We start from the raw sequence: 25,548 nt of genomic DNA on the forward strand, positions 1-25,548 counted from the left end.
TGCATTTCTTGGCATTTAACTTTAGGCCATGGCTCTGGCACCAGTTATCCGTTTCTGTGAGGCCCTTCTGAAGGATATCTGTGTCAGATGTGTTTTCGACTATGGCCCAGTTTGCAGTCATCTGCAAACTTTGTCAGCCATAACCCTCCTGTGTTTGCTTGTACTTCAGAAAAGTAGATGCCGAACAAGAGTGGACCCAGGACTGAGCCCTGTGGGACACCACTTGTGACAGGCTTTGAGTCTGACATGGCTCCAGCAACTATGACCCTGTGGGTTCTGTCACTTAGCCAGTTTGCAACCCATCATGTGATGTATGGGTTTACATTCAAGCTGATGAGTTTTTCGATGATACCTGAGTGGGGTATTGTGTCGAAGGCCTTTGCCAGGTCAAGGTAGGCTGTATGGACTGCCTTTCCCTCATCAATGGCCTTGGTGACTGTCTCGAAAAGTCAACCAAGTTTAAAAGGCATGATCTGCCTTTGACAAAGCCAAACTGGGTTGGATCCAAAGCCTGCAAGTTCCCTATGTCTTTATTTATGAGTTCCATTATGATCCTCTCCATGGCTTTGCAGATAAGGCTTGTCAAGCTAATGGGACGGTAATTTCCAGGGTCGGTGGAGGCACCGCCCTTGTGAAGTGGGACCACAGTCGCCGTCGCCACTCCTTGGGTGCGTATCCTGAGGTGAGGCTAAGATTAAACAGCTGTCCTAACTGCGGGTTTAATTCCTCATTGAGTTCGTGGAGCACACAGCCGGGGACACCATCCGTCCCATGGATGCTGTGTTTTTGCTTTGGAGAGAGCAGTTCTCACCTGGGCGTTGGAGATGTTTGGGGGCTACAATCCTCTGGTATAGATATCTCTCCTTTTGGGGAGGGGAGAAGTTTGCACTGAACCTGTCGGCCAGTATGTTGGCAATGTGTGTAGGTTCAGTAATCTTCACATCATTTTGAACTAATTCTGAGCATATCTGGGAGTTTCCTCCTAGGTTTCTAACATAGCTAAAGAAGGCCTTATGATTGTCTTTTGAGTCCTTGGCGATTTTTCTCTCAAAATTTGCCTTGGATGATTTTATGAGAGCTCTTAGTTTTTTACTTATAATGATCAAAGGTGTCTTACCTTTCAAGGATTTTGCTCTATCTTGTAGCTTCCTCCTTTTGTTGTAGAGCTTGTTTATGGCTGGGGTCCACCAGACTGGACGCTTGCCTTTGGTACAAAGAGTCTTAGTTTTGTTTGGGATTGCCTGATCCATGCAGTCCTGTAGGTGCTGGTAGAAGGCATTTGTAAGTGATTCAGCGGTTTGAGTAATGTTTACCACTGGCTCAGGGGCCTTAAAGGAGACCACACTAGTTTTTAGAAGTGTGAAGTCGGCTTTTGAGAAGTTTTTCACTGTGGTCTTTTTTATTTCAGGTGGGGGCGGGATGAGGACCTCCAGCGAGATTAGTTTATGATCTGAACTCACCAGTGAAGGGTATACTTCCGGTGTTGAACATTGTGATCTCATGTTCGTGATGATGAGATCAAGTATGTTTTCTCCTCTTGTGGGGATGGTGACTAGTTGTTCCATGGCATTTGAGTTTATGAACTCCAGGAACCTTTGGGCTAGAGTGTTTGGGCTTGAGTAGTGTTCCCAGTCTATATTAGGGTAGTTGAAGTCACCTAGTATGATGGTGTTTGGAGATACATTTATCCCCTCCATTGTTTTCAGGAAGGCCATGTGAGGTTCCTGAGTTTGAGAGGGTGGCCTGTAACATGCTACAAATTGCAGAGCAGTCTTGCCTATGGTTAATTGCACCTGGATGGTCTCCGATGCATCGTGCGTTGCCACCAACCTTGTGGTGTGGGTGTCCTTTATGAATATGGACACCCCCCTCCTTTCTTAGTGTTGTCCGGATTTTGGGGCCGGAACGCATGATATGAGGTGAAACCTGATAGTGCTGGGGTGCTCTCAGGAGCCTTGAACCAGGTTTCTGTCACAGCACAGACATCGATGTTCTCCATACTGAGAAGGGCCTTGAGTGCGTGCATCTTGAGATTGAGACTTCTGGCATTGAGCAGCATTACCCTTAGTTTTTTACCTTTTTTGTGTTCTAGGGTGGTAGGCTTAGAATTTGAGCCTTGCCTAAAAAGGCACTATGGGGGTGGCAAGAGCCTTTGCCAATATCCGGAAGCCTAGGGTGACAGGTGCAAGCCGTCCCTTGTGAAGCAGCATGGCTTGTCCAGCATGTCATCCCAGGCAGACAGACATTGATCCCCTTTGAATGACACCAGAATTTAAGCCAATTATTAAAGCTGATCATCTTATCACTGTATTGTGGCATCATTCTAGGTGAAGGTAGGATACTGCTCAAGGTCAGGGTCATACCTGCCTGGGCTACATAATCAGAGAGCTCCTCAATGTCTCTTTTCATGTAGTCCAAGGAGGTGCGTCTCAGGTCGTTGACACCAGCATGGACAATGACTGAGTCGTACTTGTACCTGCTGTTGAGAGACCTGAGTGCTTGTGTTATGTGGCGGATTCTAGCGCCCGACAGGCAGCTTACTGTGACCTTCTCCTTACTCAGTCTGGTGAGCGGGACGTCAGTGTGTCTGACTATGGAGTCACCTATGACAAGTATGTTTGGTGTTGTATTTGGCCTTAAGGGCAGTGACTGCTTTGCACACTGATTTTGTTGTTTATGTGTTGTTTGTGTGGTGTATTGAGTTTGCAGTTGCTTGGGTGTCTGCTTTGGAGGCCTCTGCTGTTTAGGTAAATTTTACTCAGAGCCTCCGAGTATGTCTTAGTGTGTTTATGTGTTTGATTCAGTGGTGTGGTTGAGTTATGTGAGACTGGTATTGTGGTGTGTGTAGTTGCCTTCTCCTCCTGCCTGGTCTTGCCAGTCCTGAGTTGAGAGAGCTCAGCCTCCAGTCTGGCTAAATAGCTGCATCTCTCACAAGTGTTAGTGTTACGTGGGAGGAGGAGAGGGTTGTCCGTGTACATGAGGCAATTTTAATATTGTCTCAGAATTCCCAGATTCACCAACTGGGCAGGAGAGGACGCCAGCATCTGACCCTTCGACATGCTAGAAAGAATTATGAGTTGGTATGAGACAGAAAAGTAGTGGGCTTAGCAGGGACGTGGGCACTCCTGGGGGGTTTTGCTAGTGAGAGATTTGTATAATATAGGAGTGCTTGACCTGCAAAGAGAATGCTTATAAGACAAGGGATATGCTTATAAGACAAGTGCTGAGCTTTTTAAGAAGAAAAAGCTATTTGGAGCAAGTGCCCCTCATCTTCCACTCCCTGAGTGTGCACGTTCATTTTCCCTGTCGGCACTGTCAAGTATCCAGTCTGCTAATCTAACTCCAGTCACCTGTGTTGTAGCCTTCAGTGCCACTAGCACTGACCATACTTACTGCTGGGACGAAATATAGAATGTTGTCTTTCCAGCAGCATGATGACCAAGTGTTTAGTAGTAGCATGTGGCCAAAAGATGCTTAGTTGAAAAAGGCCTCTGTTTGGAGTTTGCCTTTGCCCTGGGGCACAATGATTTCTAAACGTTTTCATTAAAACTGTTTTATTTTTACTAAATTACATATAAATAGCACACAACAGTCAGTTGATAGAAGCAGTAATGTATAATTAGCACAGGGAGTAGCCTTCAGCTACAGGTCTTCGTCTTTAGAAACGTGCAGTTAATAATGCATACTGCCATATTACGTCAGTGACCTTAAGACTTACTCCTTCATAACAGGACTACCCTTTGCATTCTTGCCTAAAGGGGATGTAGTTTTCTTAGCTGTATAGTATGGCACAATGCAGGGCTTTCAATGTACAGCATTAGCTCTCTGCAGGCAATCCAAAGTCCTGGACAGACAGACGGAATTTCCAGTTACCCTCCCTTTTCTTGCACTTTTATTTTTATGTAAAGACATGCATTTTGTCCTGAAAGATAGCAGCCACCCAATACCTGTCTCTAGCATACTGTCTGTTCGTTAATAATCTTCATTCCTGCCACATACCCTTCCACCTCCATCCCCAGCTTTTCTGAAAGCTCCCAAACTCCACTAAGTTCTGACTGTCTACATCTGCTGTATTACCTTACCCATTCCTCCCATAAAGAGCACCTCACCTTCTTGCCTACTCCTTCCCGTTCCTAGCTATCCAATGTATTTCATAATCTGTACTAGCTGTTTAGAAATTTTCTTCCATAAATGGTGTACCCTTTATAAAAGCACCACCTGTGAAGATTGTCTGCTTACCTGTCCTTGCACCCCCTTTAAAACACCTCCAGCAACTGTTTGGCTTCACTCACCTTCTGCACAGTCTCAGAGGTTGGTGGCCATATGTGAAGCAGGCTCGTCTGGAAATCCTATTGCCCCAAGAGTTTTTAAATGTTTTCATACATCCTAGGCCTCTTGTAAAACTTAATTTATCTCAGACTCACTGCAGTGTCCTTATCTACTGTTGCAGTATTCTTAACATGTGGGATTCCCCGCCAAGGATGGCCCGACATCTGGCCACCATACCAAAGCCTTTAATTACCTTAAGGTACACTGTACATTGCACATATGCTCCTTGTGTATGTAGGGAATAAAAGAGATGTCTAGAGATATCATCCTTAGAACTTCTCTGCTGCCAGTCAGAACACCATCTTCAATCATTGGTCCGTTCGCCTGCGTTGTTTGCTGAAGTATCAAGCCATTCAGATAAGTGCCCCTTTGGGGTTTTCTGTTTCTCATTTCTGATGCATTTTGTTGTGGGATTTTATATGTTCTTCAGAAAAGGCAAATGCAAGTGTGGGAGACGGATCCAACATAATGGCAGTCACAAGCAGTGCTTGTTTTGCTTAGGACCTACTCACAATCATAAAACTTGCAGTATTTGTCAGACCTTTGTGCCTAAGACTTTACAAAGTCATCTTTGCTACCTTGCAATTTACTTGGAAAACCAGCGTCTAAACTTTTAGCGAAAGACTCAATGAAGGGAACTCCTAGGCCTGATAAGGAGTCCTCATTGAAGAGAAAGGTAAAAAAAACCTAGGTTGGACTTTTCTACTGTGCCTCCTACATCAGATGTCTCTCTCAAGACTGATGAAAGTCTGGAGATTCTCCCAGTTCTGGGGTCAGATTCTTCATCTGGGACAGTTTTGGAGGCTGCTATGGCTCCAGCAACAGGCACATCCTCAGAGGCATTGCAGACGTCTGTTTTGGATGGTCAGAGGGAACCAAGACTTACACAGAAGGGCCTGGGGGGTGTTAAATTCTGGTGAGGGTGGAAGTTCTGATGACAGTTATTGAGTGTAGGATGACATCGGGCCCTTCCACTTTTCATAAGATGGACATCCAGTTAAAAAAGGAGCAAAAAACAAAGCATGTTTCTTCTGCCAGGGACCCTCAAAGTGAATGGCAAAATTTTACCCAGGGCTTATTTAATGCCTAATGGCTCTGAAGCCTTTTTCTGGTATCTCTGTCCCTGCTCCTCCTTGGCCATCTTCCCCTCACAAGAGAGTTAGGGATCAGGATTCCCCTGATGAATAGGTTTCTTCACACAAGGAATCTTTGGCTTATTTCACCCAGATTCTGTCCCCTCTAGAGTATACTTCTCTTGAAGAGGAATCTACCAGTCCAGCATCTCCTACTGAGGAGATTACTTTTGGGGATACCATTGCTAAGATGAGGGGGGTTCTTCAAGTGGGATTGGTCCCAGGTTTCAGATGTGCAAAAGAGATGATATGAGCTCCTATAGATGGAGTCTCCATCACCATTTGCTGTTCCTCCAGTTTTGCCTGTTTTACTGGATGCTTTCTCTTCAGCATCTCAGGCTCTAGATTCACAGACCCCTGCTCCTAAGAAGCCTGACCATTTTTATAAAGTGCCTAATGACTGCAAATTTCTTTACAAGTGCCCATCTGCTGACCTTTCAGTAGTTTCTATTGCTTCAGCTAAGCTTTCCAAGTTACTGCCCTCCATTAAACTTCTTCCTTTTGATAAGAAAATCTGGAAAAATCAAGATTATGTGAGAATTTTAGTAAGCGTGCTGCATCTTTAATTTCATATTTTGTGTTTTATTGTATTTTTTCGCTATGAGCTTGATGGTTCAATGTTCACCTCGTTTACCTGGCTCACTCTATATTTTTCCTCTCCCACAAAATAGTCTTGACCATTGCACATGACATGAAAACACAAAGATGAGTCTGTGTCATTGTACAGTTGGCATGGTAGGCACTGTGCTTGTGAACTAACAAAGTTAAACATGGGGCAGGGTTAAGTGAATATATAAATTTATTTCAGCAGCTTAATTGCTGTATCCAAGCTTGTTGTGATTAAATTATTTAGATGTACTGTAAGTTTTACTATCACACCTAATATGTTGCAGCAGCCTGGGATTGAATTTATGCAGAATTTTGTTAGTTTTACTGCACTTCTGCCATTTTTTAGAATCATTGCCGTATTGCAGTTTGTAGCTTCAGTTTGCTGTTATCCAATTGGTAACCAAATTTTATATGTACTGGCAAGTCAGGTTGCTTGTATTTTATTACAGTTTTGTTTATGTTGGTGTAAATATGTTACTGTATTGTTAGCGCCTTTTGTTTTCACTGTATATAGTTGCGTAATTATAATTGGTTTAAAGCGCTATATTTAAACTCATCAGTGGAGGAAGAGGCTGTATTTAAGTCATGCATACACAGAATGTTTTTAGAAATGGGTTTCTCAGTGTCTGTTTTACACTGTGCTCCCAATATAACTATATTGAGGATGCAGAGCCGAATTAGCTGTGCTAAGAGACAACTGTAAATTATAAAATAAAGATTAATCTATGTATATAATCTCTCCCTTAAAACAAATAGTCTCTCCAGCCTTAAAACACTCCATTGTAATTACCCTATCTAAGATACTCTTCCAAAACTATCAAGGACTTTAGACCTGTTTCCACTGCCTGGCCTCTTGTGCAAATATTTAAACAGATCCTGTGCAAACAAATAATGAAACAAATTAACAGCTACAGCTTGTTAGAGTTCAAAATGGATGCTGTTCTGTGAACACTGCTATCACCTAGATCTCTGACATACCCTGGATTAAACAAACCCAGAAGGCAACACAGAATTAATAATACAGAAATAACTGTAGATATTTACTGCTAATATCATCCATCAAACAAAAGAGGAAGAAAAAGTGACAGATTCAGCTCAGAAACAGCAGGATGAACTAAGATTTCTGAATAACAGCTTAAGCCATGTGCTACTAAGGCCCTGCATCTGACTACAAGATTGGTAAAACACTATACAGCAAGATGTCAAAAGAGGAAAATATGGAAACAACAACTAAGACCAAATTCTCAGTACTAGCCTCACCTGAGAAAGAAAAAGACAAAAGACAACTAAACAAACTGACAACTCTAAAACTACAAATAAATCCAAGACAGACCTGCCAGCTAATCTGGAAGATATAAAAACGGCCTTATTACTTATCCAGCAAGCAATAAAGGACTTATTACAATTTCAAACCTTCGGTGACTCATTCAGCCAAATAATATCCAGAATGTGTAAAGAGACAGCAAACTAAATAACTAGTATTAGAAGAAGCAAGCCAGGATCCACAAACCAATATTTATTGATTGCTTTTGTTTTTTAAAATAAAAAACTTCATCAGAATGATTACAAATGAACAATGACTGACCCAACTTATATAGCAATCTTGCTTACAAAAATGTTAGTTAGCAATCAGCTTAAAGGTGTAGTCTCTAAAACACAAATACAATAAATACATACCTTAAAATACATAAAATGTATGATGTATAATATGTAAATTATGTTAAAAACATATATATGTAAACTCATAGGAAACATTTAATTGTAAATTATATATTAATTATATAAATATTTGCTTATATATAAAAATGTATATATTTTGTGAACTGCATATTGATCACATATATCCTCCTGCCCTTAGTCTAAGTATAGAGCTGATGGAAATTTTACTATTAAGGCCTGGGTATTCGGTAGCATTAGTCCTCATCTTCCACCTTAATTCATAAAACTCTAAAAAGTCATTAACTGGACCCCCCTATCCCCCATTGATACCTGCTCTAAAACTGTTAACTTAAAGTTGTGTCCCTCATTATTATTAATGTGGACATGTTCTGCTTCCTGATGTCATAGCAGTGCTGATAAGACCCTACTTCTAAGGGCATTGATAGTCTTGCCAATGTAAAAATATGGACATAACTGGCAAAGGGCAAGATAAACTACATATTTGGTGCTGCAAAAAAATTTCTTCTTAAAGAAATATTTCCTATAATTAGTAATATCAATCTCAGTGCACTCCATGATATGTTTTGAATTGAAGGCAAAATCCACATTTGACATAACCCCTACTTTGGTGTCAATAATATTTTCTCTCTCTAACATATTTTTGAAGGAAATATCCTTCTGATAGACAATTTTTGGAGCCTTTCCCACTATTTCAAGATGATCTTGACTGGTGTGAAATAAATTCCAGTTATGCTGAATAATCTGGGTAATGTCAGTGAATTGTATGTTAAACTTAAAGATAGCTGACCTTTTAAAGTCAATTCCTTCCTTGGATAAACTTTCATTTTGAATAATACCTTTACCAAGTAAAGGAAAATGATACCTCCTATGCCTTTTATCTATAACTTCCTGTAAAATAGGATTTAAAAAACAGTTCAGGATAGCCTCTTTGCAAAAGCATATTCTTCAATACTCCAATTTGCTGCAAGAAATCCTCCCATTCAGAAGTCATACGGGCCAAATGAACAGCTTGGCCCTTTACCAAGGATTTCTTCTGATGTAGTAGGTGGAAACTGTTGAAGTGCAGGAGGGTATTAGAGTAAGTAGGTTTTATAAATAGTGTTGTTGTAAAGTCTTTTTTATACTCATTTTTCTTGATGGTAATATCCAAATCATTTATTGCATCTTTCCCTACTGTATACGTAAAATCTAAAAAATCTGTACTTTGCTTTATTTAGGACAAAAAGCTGTTAAGCTCTTCCATACTAACATGCCACAGGATAATGATGTCATCCAAATATCTGCCATAATACTTCCAATATTTAGCATATTGGCTATTAAAAATTAATTCTAGCTCCCAAAAGGCCAGAACAATATTCGCAAATATAGGGGCACATATAGACCCCATTGCTATGCCCTTGCATTGTTTGAAGAGCTGCGCTTCAAATACTATCACATTGGTGTCTAGAACCAATTCCATTAAGGTTCTAATAGTCCTAACAAGCTCATGTCTAATATTGGTATATCTACATAAAAATAGGTAAAACCACTCCACACCCTGTTCATGTGGGATAACAGAGAACAAATCCCTGACATCAATTGTCACAAAAATGAGACCGTCGTCATATCATATCCTTATTTATTTTCTTTAGAAAGTCCCATGAATCCTTTAAAGCCCAACCACAATTATTTAATGTTGATTTTAGTTGAGTGTCTATAAATTTGCAAATAAAATATGTTTTAGATGCTTTTGCATGAACAATAGGCCTAAGGGGTGGGTTACTTATATCCGTATGTAGCTTTGGTATGCCAAAAATAAGTAGGAATTTTTGGGGACTTGACTGCCATAAAATTATAGTCATCTAAACTAATTTCCCTGTTTAACAATAATTCATCTAGAATTACATCAACTTTCCTATACAATGTTTTTGTCATTCAAACTAATTTCATAATATACATCAATATACAATATACCTAACATTTTTTCTGCATAGGAATTAGTATTCATGATGGCCAAACCACCCCCTTTGTCAGGTTTCATGACTCTGATTGCCCTATTGTTACATACATCTCTGACTAGTTTACTCTCATATAAAGTTAAATTATTGTCCAAATCTGAGTACATTTTCTTGTTTTTAAGGAGCTTACGTATGTCACATTCTCTCAAATGTTTTTATCAAAGGGTTCAAGGGGGGGGGTTAAATAAACTAGTTTTTTTTACACAGTTCATGATCTATAGAATTAAGACATTCCTTTAAATAAAAACTGTAAGTTTAACTTCCTTGTATAAAGCTTTAAATTAATTAATACTTCATCAAGTACTGCATTTCTACATGGGACAAAATAATAGTCAGTATAATTATAAATACTAAAATCACCACAGGTATTTTTTAAAATGTTGCATGTGTCATGAAAGCCCTCACTCACTGTGTCATTACATACGAAAAGTGCATCAGGAATTAAGTTTGGGGTCATGAGGTTAAGGTCAAATGTTGTGGAACTATCCAAGTCATTAGATACATTTGATATATCAACATTTGATACATTTAATAAATTTAATACATTCAATACATTTTCCCCCTCCCCCTGTGATTCCAGTTGTAATGACCTGTAACCCCCTCTCTGGTTCCTCAGTCACTCGGACCTCCTCAGAGGGGGATACTCTAAAGGGTAAGGGTGAAATTCATCAAAAATTATCATCCCTGTTGACATCGGGGACATGCAGATTATCATTAACAGAATTATTTGTGAATTGTCTATCTCTATTGTCCTAAGGGGGTGGGGGTAGGCTTTCCGTTGGGCATAGTCATTCTCATCTCGCTTTAATTTATTGTCCTTTTTCCATTTAAGATCACAAATATTATTATCCACCCTTTTAAAAATATTGAAATAGTCATTTTGTTTGAGTTCAAATAACAAATCCGAATGTATACTGTCATCAAGAGTCGTTACCTTGGCTGATATGCCAAGTAACTTTCTTTCATTGTCTCTAATAAGACAGTCTGAAAGTTCGCAGCCATGTTTATTAAATAATTCAAGAAGTTCAACATGTAATAAAGAGTCTTTGACTAACCCTGTTGGATACTTCCATGTGCAAAGACCTTTTGGAATTTCCTCTCTTCACTTACACTCCCGTAAATAGTTGTTTTCTAGCTGTAATTTCCGATATTCCAATGCATTTTTTTCAAATTGTTTTAGTTGGTCATTCAATGAGCCGTTACGTTCAGGACTTCGTTGTTCTGGGATAGAACGCCATTCACGTTCAGTCTCCAGCCACTGATTTAGTGCGTCTCTTCCATTGTAGGAAGTAGCAGCCCCCCTGTTATCAGAACTGGAAGCCATATGTAAATTAACCAAACCCGATTGGTTAGGTTGCGATCTGCATTCTTGCTGCCGTTGTGCCGGTGTAATGCCACGAAAAACATTCTCTGCCTCATCTCCATGGTCATCCGACCTAGCAGGACGTAGAGGCAACTCTTGTGTAGGTTGTTGGATCAATCTACCCATTAAGAGTGCTTAATGGAATTGGTTCTAGACACCAATGTCATAGTATGCTCTTCAAACAATGCAAGGGCATAGCAATGGGGGCTATATGTGCCCCTATATTTGCGAATATTGTTCTGGCCTTTTGGGAGATGTAATTAATTTTTTAATAGCCAATATGCTAAATATTGGAAGTATTATGGAAGATATTTGGATGACATCATTATCCTGTGTCATGGTAGTATGGAAGAGCTTAATAGCGTTTTGTCCTATATATAGCAAAGTACAGATTTTTTAGATTTTACATATACAGTAGGGAAAGATGCAATAGATTATTTGGATATTGCCATCAAGAAAAATGAGTATAAGAAGACTTTACAACAACACTATTTAGAAAACCTACTTACCCTAATACCCTCCTGCACTTCAACAGTTTCCACCCACTACATCAGAAGAAATCCTTGGTAAAGGGCCAAGCTGTTTGGCCCGTATGACTTCTGAATGGGAGGATTTCTTACAGCAAATTGAAGTATTGAAGAATATGCTTTTGCAAAGAGGCTATCCTGAACTGTTTTTAAAACCTATTTTACAGGAAGTTATAGATAAAAGGCATAGGGGGTATTATTTTTCCTTTACTTGGTAAAGGTATTATTCAAAATGAAAGTTTATCCAAGGAAGGAATTGACTTTAAAAGGTCAGCTGGGTGTCACCTTTAGGTGACAGCATCTACCAATATAAATCCTAGATATTCTTTATAATCCCAACAAGTTTTATTTTTTCTCAAACAGTTGGTTATGATTTAATATCCTTAGACTGTACATATCTCCCCCCCCCCCCCTGCTAAACCACCCTCTGTAAAGGCAGCCTTCTTTTTCTGGCTGGAAATATTTAGCTCATACCTTCCAACTACAGCTTTTAAACTGCTCTTTGCTGATACTTTTTCTGCCATACTCACCACTAGTGTTCATTCCCATTCTGTTCGCCCTACGGGCTCACTCCGCTCCCCAGCCCTGCCCCCAATTCCCACCTGCCCCCAGTACTCCTAGCTTTATTCCTATCTTACCCCACCCTCTCAGCCTAATTACCCAATACCAGCTTCCTCCTCATTACACGTCCCACCTATAGCCATCCTTCTTAAACTCTGTAATCTGTACTCCACCCAATAATTATAGTCCCCTCCTCTTTCCTTAAATCTCTAGAATACCTCCATCACTTTTTAAACTCTTTCTTCTTCATAGCCTTCTCTATTTTCCTAACCACTCATACCACTCTCCCTTTGCTCCAACATGCTCTTCTCAAGTTATCACACCCTCCAGTCCCCCAGCCTCCTCTTTCTGTTCCTTCTTCCCTTATACTATGCTACCTCATATTCCACCTATGCTTGTCCAATTCCACCTACAAAGACAACTACCATACAAACCCACCTTCCCACTCACTCTTACTCCCATTTCCACTCTATCTCCTCTTCTCTCATTCAGCCCAACCCTCTGCACCTATTCCACCCTAAATTCTTCTCCTCTAAAGACAGGATGTCACCTGCTCCAATCTACCAAAACCCATGACTGGCAGACCAATATGGCTAAAGGATATAGCCTTCAACAACCTAGTCCAAGCTGGTGATATCCATCCTAAACCTGGTCCTACATCCTTTATTAACAACACTCATCCCTTATCCTCTTCCTCCTATCTCAACACCCTAAAGATTTTTACAATTAATGCACAAAGTCTAAACAGCAAAGTACACCAATTTCAAGCTTGGTTAAGCCATAACCAACCAGATATCTTAGCCATCTCTGAAACCTGGCTCAAGCCCTTTATCTCCAACTCTGAGATTCTGCCCCCAGAATTTCATTGTCTCAGAAATGACCAACTAAATAAAAAAGGTGGAGGAACTGCCCTAGTCTACTCCAACCTTCTTACCTTAATTCCCCTCCAAATTCCAATTCCTCATTTCCAGAACACTGAACTAACTGCTGGAATTCTAAAACTAAATAAACATAAAAATATCTGCATCATTGCCCTATATATCTCACCTGGTAACAATATCTCTGCACTCGAAAATATTCTCCTATGGGCCTCTACTGAAATTAACTATGAAACTTGTATACTTGATGATGTGAATATTGACCGGAATAAAATCAGTTGCCCCTCTCCCTCTCTATCCATTAACCTCTATAACTTCACTCAAATCCTCTCCATCATTCGACCTAACAAAATAAACCCTCCCGGATCCACTATAGATTGGATCCTAGTCTCAGATCCAAATAAAATAACCAATTCTGGCACAATTCATGATACCTTTAGTGACCACCTCCCAGCCTTCATGCATCGCTCAGCTAGTTCCTCCCCACACCAGCATCAGTACATTCAAACTCGTAACCTCAGTAGCTTCAACCCAACTACTTTCTCAGATACTTTCAAACAAATGAACTGGCAAATTCTAAGCATCCTTCCTCTTGCCAAGGCTATAGAATACTTCAACTCTGTCTTCCTTGATACTTTAAACTCACTAGCCCCACTAAGAAACAAAAGGATAAAAAACTAAAACTGCTCCTTGGCTATCCAAAGAGACAAAACAGATTATTCACCACAGAGACAAACTATGGAAGCTTTACCAAAGCAATAAACTGGACAATACTTTGCTTCTATATAAAGAGCTCTGCAACCGTGCAAAACGACTAATCACCAAAGACAAAAAATCCTACTATATCAAACTTCAGTCCAATAACAATAAAACCCCCCAAAATTCTGGAACTCAGTAAACTCACTCCTCAATCCAGGCTCCAAGAATAATCCCTGTTCTAACCCAAGTAAATCTGATCTTGGACTAGTCTCTGAATTTAACTCATTTTTCATAGACACTATTACTACCCTCACCAAGACATTTCCCAATAATAACCCAACTGCTCTACACTCTTCCCCCTTCTAACTCACCTCATCTGTTTGAACTCAAACCCATCTCCACTAACTTTATAAAAAAAACTTTTGTCCAAACTTAAACCTTGCTCTAATGCTCCAGACAATATTCCCTGTTCCTTCCTAAAATGTGCTGCTGATGGCATTGCACTCCCAATCAGCATCATTATCAACCGATCCATAAAAGAATCATGTGTCCCCAAACTCTGGTGCTCAGCTTATATTCTTCCTCTTCATAAAGGAGGCAAAAATACCAGCATCTCAAACTTTCGCCCCATTACTTTGCTCGCACCAATCTCCAAAATCCTAAAAAAATGCATCCACCTCCAACTTATGCCTTTCCTGACCCAAAACAGTCTTCTCACTCCTACCCAGCAAGGCTTCCATCCAGGCCATAGCACAACAATAGCTCTACTCTTTCTAGAAACTGTCAATCAAGCCTGAGATTCAGGCCATTTAGTTTCTACTGTTTTACTCGATCTGTCTAAAGCCTTTGATACTGTTTCCCACAAGCACCTTCTCTGTCATCTCTCAATCCTTAACCTCTCACATAATGCTTTATCCTGGTTCTCCAGCTATCTATCAGATCACAGGCAGTCAAATTGAAGAACTCCATCTCTTCCTTCCTACCTACCCCAACTGGCATACCACAGGAATCCATCCTTGGGCCAATGGTTTTTAACATCTTCATCAGTAACTTTTTTTCCCTCTATATATATACTTCCTACCCCTGATAAATAGGTGTCAAGTATATATTTTATAACCCACACATATTGATGTGGAAAAACATTGCAGGCACCAAAGAAGTCCAAAATCTGAATAAATAAAGGGGAGGAAAAAGAAGTCGAATGAAAGAAAAATTTAAAAATGACCAGATTGATTAACAATATTACTATGGAACATGTATTGCTATAATTTACTGAGGACTGTATATTAATATGCTGTTTTAAAAAATACTATTAGAATTAGCCACAAGACAAAAACGATACATGCTGTACCTTAAATGCAATACCATAATTGTATAAATAGTATGTTGAAAGAGGCTAGGGACATTATGTAGCAGTGTTTGTTGAGGGAACTAGTATGTTCAGCTTTGTCCGCATTGTATATAGTAGCACAGGGGGGATACTATGGGTTAAATCTATATCTAAAAAGAAAACACATTCCAAGATTAGATGTAAAGGTAAACCAGGTAACGAACCTTCATCCCCCCCCCCCCCGATTATTCCTGGTCCAGGGATATAATGGTTCGATACAGAGTAGGGACGGGGATAAATAGATGCTTTTCTAAACCATCACACAGTAAAAAACACAAAGATAACAAAACTAATATACATGACATATCTAAGGAATACACCTAATGAATAAATGTGGGAAATAGAATCATGGAACGTTAAAGGGCTCCAAAACAAGAAGAAAAGAAAACTATTGTTACACCTTACATTAAAAACCACAGCCAACCTCATACTAATACAAGAAGCACACTTGACTGCAGAGCAATGGGCAGAAATTAGCAGAAAGAAATGGATAAGTCAAATTATAGCTTCAGAGGGGAAGTGCTGGGGCGGCCATAATAATTAAAAAACAATTTAAGGAAAAAATACTTAAAACCAAAGCTGACAAGGAGGGAAGATGGTGTTACGTTACATTTACTAGTCCTACAATACCAAAACCTATAATGGTACTTAATGTTTACGCACCTTGTAATAACCAGCAACACTTTTTTATGTCATTATACCCAGCCTTAAACCAATTTAAAGATCACTACCTAGTGATTGGAGGTGACTGGAACACATATCAAAACCCAGAAAAGGATAAATCTAATCTGACCAAATCACATAATAAACAAGCCACATCAGCTCTTAATGAACTCAAACAAGATTTCAAACTATATGACCCTTTTAAATATGGGAACAGTGAAGATAAAACAGGGAAATTCACATTCTGTTCGCAATGCCACAAAATTTGGTCAAGGATAGACTTCTTAATCTCTGACATATTCATTAACATGGACCCAACAATAAGTATACATATCAGGTTCTTTACAGATCACTCCAAAATTACACTGAACATTAATTGGGGCAAAAAGATATATTTAGAGAATAGGGGTCATAATTGGTCATTAAACCCTAATTTACTTTCCAAAATGGATGTATTAAAAGAAACAGAAGCAATACTAAAAATAGCTCTTACAAATATCACCAACTCCCAAGTACCAACTGACATAGAATGGGCTGCAACCAAAGCACAAATTAGAGGATTGTTTATCAAAAAAGCAGCATACTATAAAAAATACAACTGAAAGAGGAGCATACACTGAAAGGGAAAATAAAGCATCTTGAAAAAGAACTAATAAATAACCCCAAGAACCAAACAGAAACAGAACTTTTAAAACTGCAAAGGGATCTATATATGTTAGAAACCAGAAACCTATCTTTTTATGAAGCCACGTTAGCCACTTATGCAGAAGAAGCTCAAATACCATCTAGAGCTCTGGCCAGAATTATCTCCCAACACAAAAATGCCTCCAATATATCAGAAATAAACTACAGAGACAAAAACTACACAAAAAATTAAGACATTAGTAAATCATTTGAACAAATATACTCTCAAATATATGGAGCACAAATACTACAAACCTCAAAGGAAGATGGAACTCTTTTCCTTCAAAAACTGAAATTCCCTAAACTAAATTTAGATCAACAAAAAAAACTAACTGAACCAATATCCATCCGTGAAATGATTACAACAATCAAACACTTAAAAGTGCATAAGGCTCCGGGTCCAGATAGACTCGCATCAGAATTTTACAAAGCATTTTCCCCCTTGATAGCCAAACTACTATACTATACACTGAATTACATAATAAACTGTAAAATAAATGATATCCACTTTAATGCCTCTAAAACAGTCTTTATATTAAAAGAACACACAGACCCCAAAAACACCGACAGCTACAGACCCATATCCCTCTTAAATATATATACTAAAATATCTACCTCTATATTTGCAAACAGAATGAAAAATCTGATAGAGAAAATCATATCGCCAGAACAATCCGGTTTTACGCCACATAGACAGACTAGTGACAATACATTAACATTAGATGCACTAATATCTTATGCTAGCAGATACAATATCAACATCTACACAATGGTAGTGGATGCCCACAAGTCATTTGATAGGGTTAACCTAGAATTCTTACTCCAAAAACTACCTTACTTTAATATACCCAATAACTTCATTAAGATCATCCAAACTCTCTATAGCAACCCATACACATATCTATATATAAATAAAACTTGGTCAAATAGGATTCTAATAAAAAATGGAGCAAGACAAGGATGCTCATTATCACCCTTCCTGTTTAACTTATACATAGAACCACTCTCTTTATACATTAAACAAAACACATACCACAATCCTCCATCAACACACAACTTCAAAATGTACCTCACTGCATTTGCGGATGATCTGAACATGTACTGCACTACACCAAATTCAGATATAAACAAAGTAATAGCTGCAATTGAACATTTCTTGACTGTCTAACTGCAAACTAAACCTCAATAAAACTAATATTTTCCCCCTAAAAATACCCAAACTCATCTCACTAATACCATTGTTAAACACAATAAAAATAAAAGAAGAAACTAAATACCTCGGAATCACCTTTTTCCAGAATAACAAATACTTCTACCAACACATTGTAAACCTTAAATGGCAAAACATAATGCAAGACTGTAAAAGATGGAACAACCTAAAACTACCATTCTTGGCCAAAGTATCAATAATCAAAATAAACATTTTACCTACACTAATGTATATATTCATGACATCACAGACAATAATACATAATAAATTATTCAAACAAATTCATACCTTCCTAGCAACATTTATATGTGAACCCAAAAAACACAGTGTCCTATCAAAAATTAACACTCCCCAAAAACAAAGGAGGACTAAATTTGCCAGATTTTAAAATGTATTACTCGATCATTAACACTAACAGAATATTAAGAATAGCTGAACATAACCCGTCGATGGAAAATGGGTCTCCTATTTGGGTAACAATCTATTATAGATATATTAAAGCTCTAGGTTTAAATCCCAAAGCACTTCCATTCCTGAATCATAAAGAAATACAAATGTATAACATTATAGAGCCCGTAAAACATTCTATCAACTTAACGCAAAATCTCTTTCAATTCTTGAACCTTAGACAAGCCATGACAGTACTGCAACCCCTTCATAAAAACCCAAATTTAAAAATAAACAATAAGATGCTGGACTTAGTCATTTTCCCAGACTGAAAGATAAAACAGTCCAAGATATTTATCCTTACCTTAACTGCTCAATACAAGAAATGAGGACCAACTTAAACCTCCCTAAATCACACATATAATGATCCTAAGACAAATCAAAGAACTGTGTTCCAGTTACCTCCAAAATGCTGCTGTGACCATTAGTGACATAGAAACTTGTAGCAGGTTTTGGAAAACTATTATCACAACAAAGAAAACTATTACTAATTCATATAAAATGATAAATTAAATCAAATACCAGAAAGACCTCCTCTTCTCTAACTACTGGAGAAAAATTAAACCCATCCATAGATGATCAGCAAATAAGCCAGGCAATCAATCTAATACTGAAGATTATACCCCTCAAAAAGTTAGCATACACTCAGCTCATGATCGATGATAATGCAAATTTTACACCTGCAGTCCTACACAAATTTAACGCATCAAAATCACCTTTCTGCCCACACTTTAAAGACCAGATAGCTGACTTAATCCATGTATTTTGGAGCTGTAAATGTGTCTATAAACTCTGGAACTCTCTCAAGGTACAATTACAAAAAAATGGGTTATCAAACATCAACATTAACTTGGGAATTCATTCTATTACACATTCTCCCACCCAATACACCAAGAAAACAAGCAAATACACTTTTAACAATCTTCTTACTAGCTTTTAAATGGCTTGATACGATAAATATCTCTTGGGAGGGTTTTAAACAAGTAGCTATGCAACACCTTTTAGCTCATAAAATAGTAATAGACAAAAGAAACAAAAACATGAAATCCAGAAAAATTTGGGAACAAACCTTTAATATATTGGCATAATTCATCACACAGCAACTTAGAAATACACTCTAACGGAACCGAAGAACACATACAAGTTCAGATATTAAATAATAACTTGGATATAACAAATGTATATACTGTCTGTATACCTGTCAATGTATAATATAAATATATATATATATATATATATATATATATATATATATATATATATATATATACGGTCATGGTGTAAGATGGTTTTTATCTGTGACATTTATTAATGTAAAAAGAACCAGAAAAATTATTGAAAAAAAAAAAAAGCTACAGCTTATCAGGCAAACAACTTGGTTTTAAACTCACTGCAACTGATTCCATTTTTTTAACATTAATAATGATGGTCTGGTCATTGCTGGGATATTTGTAGATATGACATGGTCATTTGAAACTGTTAACCAAATAATTCTTATGAAACTGAACAAACTTAATGATGGCCAGAACACTATCAAGTGTTTCCAAGGTTTACCGGAGAGTAGAATATTCCAAGTCCAAACTAGCAGCCTCAACCCAACACAAGAGTGCCACAAGGTTCGATTCTGGGTCCTATCTATATTATTTAATGATCTTACAAATTACATCTCATCCCTTGATGTCATACTGTATGCAGGTGACATCTTTCTATTACAAGGCAATCAATGTCCCTTTGATCTCCAAAACTTTCTGCAAACCACCACGAACACAAATAATGGCCAGTCCTGGAATCAGGTAGTTTTATGGTAGAACTAGAACACTCCTAATCACTTTCTAATTAAGCACAAAAAAATAACATTATGCTGTTTACAACCCCACTAAACCTTCCTCATCTACCTCTTATTAACACCACTCTTAACTACAATAAAACTCCCCTTGTTTCTGAATACAAATATTTAGGGCTTTACATTGACCCTTCTCTAAGTTTTTTTTTCAGGTAATATAGACAAAATAGCTAACCGCAGTACCATCTTAACTTAAATTCTGTTACAGAATCTTTCATTTAATCTGCCCTTCAGCCTGCTTGTCCGTAGTGAACAATGTTGTTCTTCCTAAAGTTTTACTGCCTTTTGCTCAAAATAAAATTCATAATGACTCCAGATCACAGAAAATCAAATTTGCATTTTTGCCCTCCTTTCTGATGGCAAATCTCGTTATTGTAACCTCCTTAAAATTTTCAACAGGTTCTTATTTATTCCAAACATAAGAGGTATAAGGTCACTGCCTGCTCTGTACTTTGGAAATGTGATTATTGAATATCGTATGGTCAGTTAAAGTCTGTTAAGTTACACCTTGACAGATTGACCTGTTTGCTAATAAAACTATTTGCATTGAAGGCAAGGCCCCAAACCCTAACTTGTTTATCTACAAGGTCATCAGCCTTCAGGGTAGGTTATAAAGTCTTTCGTCAGATCCCTTTGACTATTTGACATTGCTGGACAGGTGTAAAAGGGGTTAGCAAAATATATTTGATTTAAAAAAATGGTGTTACAACTCCGCAATCTGAGTAACAGTGTTTTTATTTCTTCCTCCACGTTGCCTCCTATGTCAAGACCAGACCATTTTGCTTCTCCTGGAGTGGGAGTCAGTGAGTCACAAGAGGGCATCATAGACGCGGGTTTCTTTTTGCTGACCTTTCATCTCTATCACCATGACATTGTGACACTGCCATTCCACAGTGCTGGACTTTGACATATGTTCACTTCTACACATTTGACAAATTGCCTGTTTCTGGCTGTAGAGTGTCATCATTCTGCTTGGAGGATCATTATGTCCCGGTCGTCGTTCTTCAATTGCCAAGACATCTAGCCTCTTTAGGGTGTCAGTACAGTAGTGAACCAAGATACTTTCTCTCCTTCCAGGACAGACAAACTACCATCAGCCACGCCATGTCACTTTTCTCAGCAGCTTCTGTAGTGCCTGGGTTGTTAGTTGATTCCAGGTCACAAGGGTCAGAGTAACTCACTATTAGTAGTCAGCGCATAACCTGCCAACAGCAAACTAAATGAAAGCTTATCACACTACTTGTTCACTGTAACTAAAAATAATCTTATAAACATTATTTTTGTAGGGGTAAACCCTTCATACTCCCACATCCCCTTAATATATATGTGCTAAGTCCAGAGTTGCACAAATATGGAGGGAAAAAAATAAAAACAGTGAAAAATCTGCTTACACAAGTGTGATAGTGTAGTATTCCTATGCATGGGGGAGCCAGCTTATTAAAGTTTTCCATTAAAGATAAAATTTTGAAAAACATCTACAGAAAGGCCATTTTTTGTGTTTTCTTTTTTGCATTCAGGAAGTAAAAAAGAGCAGCCCTTGTTGCAACTTCCTTAACTGTGCGTCCAGCTGAAATGTCTAGGTCGTTGAACTATGTACAAGAATTTAAGTATGAAATAGACTATAGGTTTTGTCCTCATCTTATTCATGTAACATAAATTTTATCATTTCTCCATATTACGTAGAAATCCTGTATGGAGAAAGTTTTTTTTTCCTAGTCTTCAGCATTTGGCATTTTATCCAGCCCTTAAATAGTTGGCAACATAACAATTTGGCTTTAAGCTGTGAGGTGCTTATGTTTTAAATATCTTTTGTGTTCACTTGCATAGTATCTTCTGAGTGGTCACTTAACCAGTGACGATTTGTCACCTCAGAAAAAAAGGCATTTGTTCATAGCTGTCTTTGCTATTTTAAATGAGTACCAAAAAATACAATGCCAGCTGGAAAACCTAACTTTCTTAGTAACAGCTCACAAAATCACTTCAAAACAGGAGAAATACAGTAAGTCAGAATAAGAGCACTCTGGGGGGGAGGGGGGCAGGAGACATTTGTAATGGGGTTGGGAGGGAGGTCTTGTAGTAAGTGAACAGTAGGTATGCGGCAGTAGAAGCACTCCAGATGTTTCTGCAAGGCCTTCTGTCTTTGCCTTGAGCTTCATTCTGGACATGGTCAGTCTGGCTATGTATAGTAATGACTACCATTTGAGGTATCCTTGATTTATTTATTACAAAGTGAGAACCTACCCTTTGTTCTTCAAAATGGTTGTAATAATTTGCATGCATATATGTAGCACAGACCACTTCGGGTGAGCAGCGCCGCCAAGCCTAAATCTGTTCCACAGAAGAGCTTTATAACTTTTAACCTTATGTTAAAGACTTTGATTTTTATCATTGATATATCCATCCGACAGGCAGTTCTACATGTGGTTCCAGCAACCTCCATATCATAGTTTTATGTATGTGTTGGTCCTGAAAGCTTTTAAGACAGACTCCTAAACTCTTGTCTCTGTAAGCTTGGGAACCTAGCCAGTTATCCAAGGCAGAGATGATATTGGAGTCCCCAATATCAGTTGGAAGTTTATTCCATGTAAAAAAAAAAAAAAAAAAAAAACAGTGACAAAGAAATAGAGCAATTTCCATTAGCAGTTCTGTGTCTCTTAGTTATGAATGACAACCTGTTTCTTTCTGTTTGGATGGTGCAGTGGTGCAGAGGTAGTGTTGTCAACTCACAGCAAGATGTTCTCCGGTTAGATTCTTGGCTGGGGTGCATTCTGTGCAGAGTCTGCATGTCCTCCCTGCATTTGTGTGGGTTTTCTCCATGTGCTCTGGTTTCCTCCCACATTACAAAGACATGCATCTGGAGTATTTCTCCCCGGGCCTCTGCTGAAAATTGGCTTTGTTCCAAGTCGGTCTTCCCAGTAAACAATATTAAATAAATACATTTCTTGGCTAGAATTTAGTAGTACTTGGCTCCAGATTCAATAGGACTCTCATTGTTTCAATCTTGAAATCTCTTAAAGGCAATACAAAGTCTGTTTTTCAAATTTCTGTAGGCTTTTTGCTAGAGACCAAACAACTGCAAATATTCTGGTTATGCTGTACTATTACAAAAAAGGAATCAATTTGTTAAATTTCCTCTGTATACTTTCTAACATCAATAAGTTGCCCTTTGTGCAAGTACAAGAGATGAAGTTATATTCCACTATCAGTTTAACATAAGTTAGATGCATCTTAGGTCAGGGAAATTAATATGTCTGTTAATCATGACACCCACTTTTAATGCATGTTTTTATGGATTCTGTATTGTATTTAAAATCCATGTTCATATAAGTAATAGCATCCAAGTCCTTGAAAACATTAACTGTGCAGAATTTAGTGTAATAGTCAACATAGGTCTTGCACCCCCCCCCCCCAATAGCTTTGAAAAGTAATGTGGGGTTCAGCTCAGAAGTATTTCCAGGCGGACCCCAGCACAACTGTATGGATAGCAGGCTGCATATGATTGTCAGAGAACAATGTTCTCTAAAGAGACTTTGCTGGAATAACACTTATTTGTAGGACCTTCAGTTATTGTTAAAAAGTGTCACCTATTTGTTTAATTCCCAACTAGGAATTTGAAATGTTTCATAAACAGCTGTTTTCACAACTTATTTATACTGTACACTGTATTTCAAAATTTAGAAAGCAAATTATGTAAACATGTTCAATAGCGGCCCTTTTACTTTTGCAGATTTGAGCACCTTACCTATTCATGTGTCACTTGTAGATAGTGATAACACACAAATAAATGTTTTAGAAAACAGTCTACTGTTATGAAACTTTGATTGCTGACTGATTTCCTAAGCTGCTGTTCTTTAGTGGGTGACAGAGGTGTCACGATTGTGCATCTAGAGTCATGCTGGTAGTTCCTCTTAATGTAAAAAAACTGCCTTGGTCAAATCTTTGTCGTCCTCACTACACCTTCAGTAGTACAAAGACTGTTCCACTCATGGCTGTTTGTCAAAGCACCATATTTATTGGCCTACTAGGTGAATTTAAAATGGTTTTAGTGCTTTCACTTGAACATGGCTAGTGGTTACAAGAGAGCTCTGTTCACATAGTGACTCACTTTTACTATCTGTCGTCATAGCATTACAGAGATGTCTGCTTCATTGCTGAGTTGTTCAGGGCTGCATTACTGCATGCATCAAAATCAAACTGGTTAATGTGTCTTTTTTTTCTGCTGTTACTGAGACAGTTGTCATTATGTTCCACTGTTTTAGTGTTATGATGGTCAGACAAGCTGGTTGAGCTTCAGTTTATCAAATAATTCATTTAATTTTTGTTTTTTGCTAGTACATAGGAATTAGTGGTCCAGCATCTATTTTACAAAGGATACACATTTAGACCATCAGCTGCAAAGACAAGGCAAAAGGTAGTGAAGTCTTAGTCTGTATTAGCAGCAAGCATAATAGGTTGGTTAAATGGGACAATGGCCTGGAGTTTATCCATGTGCAAGTCACCATAGACATAGTTCCATAACATACCCTAGCAAGTTATATATAGGTTACCCTCTGTGTCTCTAAAAACCTTCACCATTAAACCAAATAACCTGCAACTACCCCTCTATAGACTGGAAAGGTGCACTGCCTCTTTCTCACAGGCACAATGATTTCTGGACTTTATTAACACAATAACATACACACCCACCAGAGATTCAAGCATACTGGACCATCAGTATGTGAGAGCACTGCACCCATTGTCATGTACCTGAGCAGACATGTGCAATAACTGGAACACCCACAAAGGTTCTTTACCAGTAGAATATAGGGTATAAACACATTGTATTATATTGATCGCCTGAAAACCCAGTCGCTATACTCAAATCTCCCACAGATTACTGAAAGGCAGTCTGTGCCTGGCATACAAGGCATCATTGGATCCAGATCTGATGGACCTTTTGCACATCTGCAAAATGAATATCCAAGGATTTAAATTTTGCTTGTGACTTAAATAAGACATGTTGGTGAGACAGATGTGTCTCGGAGAATCTCCATGTTGTGTAACAGGTTCCCCATCCATGTGAGGCAGATTCCATCCCTAACCCTATTTAAGCATAACCTTTTTTTTCCCAAACACCTTTATTGAATTATCACTTGTGACATAGGCAAATTTGCATTCATATAACAGTAGTCAAACTATATTAACATAGCAAACATTATATTTCACATATATTGCTATATATCATATAACCCAAGCAATATTACATAAATTATTCAATTCCTGGCTTTTTTAAACAAGAAACATCTTAATTAAACAATCACGTACTACATAGGCAATCATACATTTATATAAATGAAAACAACCCACACCCACACAATCCAGTTACAAGCATTTTACATCACAAACCATACTGACACACACCCAGTTGCAAACATTATATATCACTTATCTACCCAGTTTTTCTCACTGAAATATTACATAACTTGTGTCCTGCCGCATTTTAAACCTCATTCCTCCCTTCTATGTATTGTGCCCACAATGCCAAATTTTTTCCTG

The 25,548-nt window shown here is 38.2% G+C and overlaps 1 protein-coding gene across 10 annotated transcripts in view; it reads left to right on the forward strand.

Annotated features, from left to right (window-relative positions):
* The window catches only part of DIP2C (disco interacting protein 2 homolog C), a 2,757,794-nt gene that overhangs the window by 1,044,701 nt on the left and 1,687,545 nt on the right, over positions 1-25,548 (forward strand). The gene's annotated exons all lie outside the window — the stretch shown is intronic.

The sequence above is a fragment of the Protopterus annectens genome, chromosome 3.part0, assembly GCF_019279795.1.
Source record: "Protopterus annectens isolate FY-2018-M chromosome 3.part0, PAN1.0, whole genome shotgun sequence".
Classification (NCBI taxonomy): Eukaryota; Metazoa; Chordata; order Ceratodontiformes; family Protopteridae; genus Protopterus; species Protopterus annectens.